This window comes from Aethalodelphis obliquidens, unplaced genomic scaffold (genome assembly GCF_003676395.1).
Source record: "Aethalodelphis obliquidens isolate GAN/ISIS:26980383/991018 unplaced genomic scaffold, ASM367639v1 scaffold1, whole genome shotgun sequence".
Classification (NCBI taxonomy): domain Eukaryota; kingdom Metazoa; phylum Chordata; class Mammalia; order Artiodactyla; family Delphinidae; genus Aethalodelphis; species Aethalodelphis obliquidens.
The window spans coordinates 100,367,414-100,373,862 of record NW_020837945.1 but is presented as its reverse complement, the minus strand read 5'-3'; positions in this window follow the sequence as shown (position 1 = coordinate 100,373,862).

The following is a 6,449-nucleotide window of genomic DNA, read 5'->3' as shown; positions in this document are numbered from 1 at the left end:
CCTTAGCTTGTAAAACATCTGTTGACTTTAAAACGGGAAAATTGCTAATTTCAGTATCAATGAAATATTGTAAATGGTTTATCCTGTTATTTTTTCAAATAAAAAAATCTTCCCTTAGAGAGATTCTGGTATCAACTAAAATAAGAAAGTTTTAATCATAACAATCTAATTGAGGAATAGCAATTTGAGTGTTCTTATATTGAATTTATTTCATATTCAAAATTTACCAAATCTCCAAGTCAGAGTACAAAACAAAGCATTAAAACTCCTGCTCCACAGATGCAGAAATTTTGAAACTACACAGATTTCATGAAGAGTATTTAGCTTTGATTTCAGAGTATTAATCCTGTGGTATTTAATGAGTCAACCTTTTAAAATTTCCATTTAAAAAATAAGCAACTTTTAATTTAGCTTTGTTATTAGTTATTGAATTTGATGTTGGTTATTAATTTCACATAAAATGTGTGAAGAAGCAAATATTTATCTTCCATATACCTATACAAATCATAATTATTCATACACATTACTAAAGTTGCTTGTAAAGTGACATTTCATTGTTGGCATTATACTATTTAAATAACATGAGCTAGTCTACCCCAATAAATAAATTTATAAATAATGAATTATTGGAAGTTTATGGAATGTTTAATAAAATATTAGTATATACTCTAATATGCATTTTATATAAAATGCTAAAGGACTATATACACTCCTGGCAACATTTTTGCTAAAGAATTTTATTATTGTTTTGTCAAGTTATTTATTTGTTATTATGTTTTCCACCTATAAAATAGAAATATATAAAGAAGGTAGAGATTGGTTCAAGATGGCGGAGTAGAAGGACGTGCTCTCACTTCCTCTTTCAAGAATACTGGAATCACAACTAACTGCTGAACAATTATCAACAGAAGACACTGGAACTTGCCAAGAAAGATATCCCACATATAAAGACAAAGGAGAAATCACAATGAGATGGTATGAGGGGCACAATTACAATAAAATCAAATCCCATAACTGATGGGTGTGGGACTCACAAACTGGAGAATACTTATACTACAGAAGTCCACCCACTGCAGTGAAAGTTCTGAGCACCACGTCAGGCTTCTGAAACTAGGCATTAGATTATGGAATATAGTTTGTGTAAACTGTAGTGTTTAAGTCATATTTGATGTCTCTTATCTTTTATTCATTTTTTAATACCTTTACTAGAGTATAAATGCTTTACAATGTTGTGTTAGTTTCTGCTGTACAACAACGTGAATCAGCTATATGTATACATATATCCCATTCTTATATTGGAAAGGTTTTCTAAGAAAATAACTTTCAGTGTCCATCACAACAGATTCTGAAGATCAAATATTCATAAAATAACTTTTTAATCCCCAAAGAGAAGTCACTTGAAGGGGCAGTGGCAGGGTGAGCAGTGGCCTCTGGTATGAGTATTGGAAAATGACTCCCACTGAGACAGTAGGAAGAAGCTGATAAGTCCTTTAGACACACACACACACACACACACACACACACACACACACACACACACACACATACACAAGTACAAACTTGATAAAATTGTCAAAAACCATCCTTTCAGACTTTGAAAATTGCCAAAGGCAGACAACAAATTGAAAAGAGTATATTCTTGGAAAACTATTAGAGCTTTGGGTAAGAACAACACTCTGCTGCCAACTTGCCTGAGGTTCCTCCCATCAACACCTTCAGTTCAGTTGGCAAAAACAGTCGCATTAAAAAAGTGGAGATTGCAGGGGAGGGAGAGGAAGGAAGAATGACACCAGAAACTTTGCTTCCAGGAGTAAAACTGATTTGTCTTGGGGCACAAACCCCTGTGGTATTGTCAAACTAAAGTTGACAGACTTGGTAGAAAATGAGAATGGGAAAAACCACAGCTTTGCTAGCCTAAGATAGGAGTCCCAGTTGGAGTAAGCAGAAGACCAAGCAAAAAATTAGCAAGATCCTGCAAATGAGGGCCACAGAAGGGATTAAAGTGAGCACAAAATGCACAAGTCATTGACCACTATTCTATGTGAACACCAGTAAGCCAGGCAAAAAAGAAAAGAAGAAGAAGAAGAAGGAAAAAAGAAGAAAAAAAAAAACCTGAGGAGACATCAGTAACTATACACTTTGGGGGGAAAGATTTTGCAGTTCTAGTCTAAGTAAGTTACTTAAAAATAAGAAAAATAATACACAATACAAATATATTATCTGTATTATATTATCTAAATTTTCCAGTTTTCAATTAAAAATTACAAGACATGCAAGGAAATGGGAAAATGTGACCCATGCTTAAGAGTAAATGTTGTCAGTAGAAACTGACTCAACGTAGACACTGATGTTGGATTAGCAGTCAAAGATTTCAAAGAAGCTATTATAAATATGTTCAAAGAATTAAAGCAAGTTGTAACAATGATAAGTCAACAAATGGAGAATTTCAACAGAGAAACTACAAAAGAAAAGCAAATAGAAATTCTAGAGTTGAAAAGAACAAAAATAAAAAATTCACTAGATTGACTCAATAATAGACATGATATTGCAGAAAAAAATCAGTGTACTTATTTATCGATAGTGATAAAAGAAATTTTCACATACTGAGGTATGGGAAACTCATTCTGACTTACACATGAGTTAACTTGAATTTTATTTTAACTAAAACACCCTGTTTGTGGCCAAACATACATTGTACATCTGCTTTAACTATTAAAGAAAAGTGTGCATTGATCAGAAGTAAAGAATGTCCACGTTAAAAATAAAGATTAAATGTCTCCCTTCCTGGGACACCAATGCTGGTACTTCTTCAATGATAAGAATCCCTTCCCAGGTGCCAAGGCCAAACTGACTTGCTGTGTATGTGCTGATTTTTGTTGTTGTTGTTTTGTTTTGTTTTGTTCTGAAACCTTAAAAATTGTATCCCTAACTTGTTTGATGTTCTTTGTTCTGACAAGATATAAAACTGTGCTGAAAACCACGTTTCTCCAGAGCAATTCCTCAGAGTTATCTGAGAGTTGTCTTCTGGGTTACATTCCTCAGTTTGGCTCAAATAAAACTTTTCTATTCCTATTATAGATTTTTTATTGATAATTTTTGAGGACAATATAAATTAGTCCATCAAGCAGAGAGAAAAAAGTATTGAAGTAAAAAGCAAAACCTCCATGACCTGTGAAACAATCTCAAGCACTATGTATATAATAACATAGTTGTAATGTTAATAGAAGGTAATAGAAGGATAGGAGAGAGAGAAAGGAATTGAAGAAACTACTTGAATAAATAATTGGTAAAAGCTTCCTAAATATGATTTTACAGGCATATTATTCCAAATAATTTATGTAGAATTACCAACCCTTAAGGAGGCAGAACATAACTCTTCATGCCTTAAGTGTAGGCTACATGTAATGATTTTCCTTCAAAGAATACAGTATGGAAAGAGAGAGGGGAAAATAACTTTAGAGCGGTGAAATTTTACAAACACTATCTAAAGCCAGGTGATCAAGTTTAACATCAACAGTGATAAATCATATTGATTGTTTATACCCTTAATGTGATGTGATGAGAATGGTAATCAATCTCTGTGATCTTTCTCCCCAAGACACATTACCCCAGCCCAATAGTGTGAAAAACATCAGACAAATCTCAACTGAGGGACATTTTACAAAATATCTGATCAATAACCCTTGAAAATGTCAATATCATCAAAAACAAGAAAAGCCTAAAAAAACACCAAAACAAAGAGGTCCTAAGGAGACATGACTAATTAATGTAATGTGGTATCCTGGATGGGATCTTGGGATAACCAAAGGACATTAGGAAAAAACTGTGGCAATTTAAATAAAGTTTGGACTTTAGTTAATAATAATGTGTCAATATTGGTTCATTAATTGTGACAAATGTACCATACTTATGTGAGATGTTAATAATAATAGAAACAGTATGGTCTATTTGAGAACTCTCTATACTATTATACATCCCAATAATCCTTTCAAACTAAAACTGGTCTAAAATTAAAAATTCATTTTAAAAGGGGGGAAAAATTGATTTGCAGATCTAAACTTCTCAAAACTTTCAGGTAGAACAAATGCACAGTGATCCACATCATGACAATCATATTCAAACTGCTGAATGACAGAGGTAAAATTTTGAGAGCAGTGAAAGAAAAACTGAAAATTACATACAGGGAAACAAGAAATAATTAATAACTGTTAAAGATTTGATATAAGACAAACTATATCTTTATAAATAATCTTAAATTTAGATTATAGTAGTGAAATAAGTTAACTAAAAATAGTCATATTATTTGTGTCAAAAAAAACATATGTTCCTCATGAGTCTTAGTCCGCAAAAGTTTTGAAAGTTAAATATTCTCTCAATGAGACTCTCACACCTTGGGTTTATAGTGCTTTATTTCTTCACAGATTTTTCTCCTCTTCACATATGTCTTCAGCTAGTTTGACACGGAGAATGAATGTACTTAAAGACAAATAATCATTATTTTACAATATTACTACAATATATTTCCCCAGTTCAATAATATTTTGCAGATTTTTTATTCAGACAAATGTAGACAAAGGCAAAGAAAAAGCAGAAATCAATTAACCCTGCTTGTATTGTGCAGATAATGGAGAATCATTAGTGTTTTTAGAGAAGAAAATGATAAGATAAAAGATGTACTGTGGGGAGATTAATCTAGCAGTCTGTGTGTATGGAATAAATTAATGTTTGAGGGAATGAGAATCAGTTAGTAGAGATATGTTAAGAAGTAATTTTGTGACAATACCAGAATGATCTGAATTGAATTAGAAGGAATAATAGATGCTTTATTGAATGCAAAAAATGAAGTAGAGAATGCTTAGACCAAAGTAAAAGAGAGAATGAGTCATAGGAAAAATGGGAAACTGTGAACAGATGTCACTATGCAAAATTCCCTATGATCTGATCCCAAATAATTTCTCCTGCCTGATCCTTTTCCTTCTTTGCTTAAATCCAGTGCCCTTGCCACAGAATTATGTGCTGTTTTCTAATTATGCCATGAACTTGTCATCTCTGAGGACATTTACTCAAGGCATTCCCTATGCTTTGGCATGCACAGAACTTCTACACTCAACTGGATCATTCATTATTTGAGTAATATTAAATAGATATTTATTAAGTTACTACTTGAAGACAAGGTACTATGTTCTGTGGCCAGAAGCTTAGGGAAGTCAACTAGCAAACAAAGGATTCCAGTAGAGCACAGCCAGTGATATTATAAAGGTGTGTAAAAGCATAGTGCAAAAGCGCCAGTGCTGGTAGGTGGGCAAGAACCAATGAGCTGGAGACAAAGAAAAAGGACAGAGAGACCTTGTTTCAATGAACGCAAGTTTGATCTTATCCTTCAAGATCCATTTTTGTAAATTTGACTAATAACAAAACTCACCAAGGCTGCTGAAGACGGGTAATCTGTCATGGAGGCTTTTAATGAGACTTTGAAGAATTTTAAACAAGGAAAACTGCATAGCTAAGTTTAGATGTTGAAAAATGATTTTGGCAGATACATATAGGAAGAATTGAGGAATGTTGACTTTGGCAGCAGAAGATTAGTTGGGAGAAGTAATTTAGGCATCTAGAGTTGTAGGATTGGAGATAAAGGGGAAGATATTTGTAATATGTATTTATTTAGAGATGATATGAATGACACCTGCTCAATGAGACTTTCACTGATAATTTTTAGGTAGAGGGAATCTCCCTCTTGAATCTCTGCATCCTGCTCATGCAGCTTAAAACATATTGCTATGAATGATCAAATATATTCGTTTACATTTTGCATCACTGCCATCTTCCGCTCATCTTGCGTCTTCCACACATAGGTGTGTCTCTGTGTATGTGCACAAATGCACGTGCATGTATTAGTTTATCATTTTTTGTGCATGTAAGATCAAATTTATCCAGAAATTAAATGTTGTATTGAATTGCTGCTCAACTACTACTTACTGAATATTTGAATTAACTAAACCAACATGATTATAAGGGTAGCTATTAAAAGAAAACTTTGGTGGAGGATAGGTCTGTGTAACAGGCTAGAATTCAGCTTCAGAGTTCTGGCTGAGCCACTATTCTTTTTCAACCATTTTACCCTTTTTTCCCAAGTGTAAAATGGGAATAATAACAGTTACCTGTCTCAAAGGGGTGTTGTGAAGACTAGCTAGTTGACAGTTTGAAACTATTTCGGAGATGGAATGTACTATAAATGCTCCAAGGAAAGTTTTTCAAAGCACAATGGAATAAAACCCTTGAACCATAGCATTAGGAAAGTTAGTATGTCTTTTAGGCTGGCAATCTTCAGCCAATAAAGAATTCTATGGGAAATTAACTCCACAACATTCTTTAATTTTTTGCCTATTTTCTACTTTCTTCTTCTGTAACTAATATCTGCCTAGTGACTCAGTTCAATGGGAAAGTTCCAG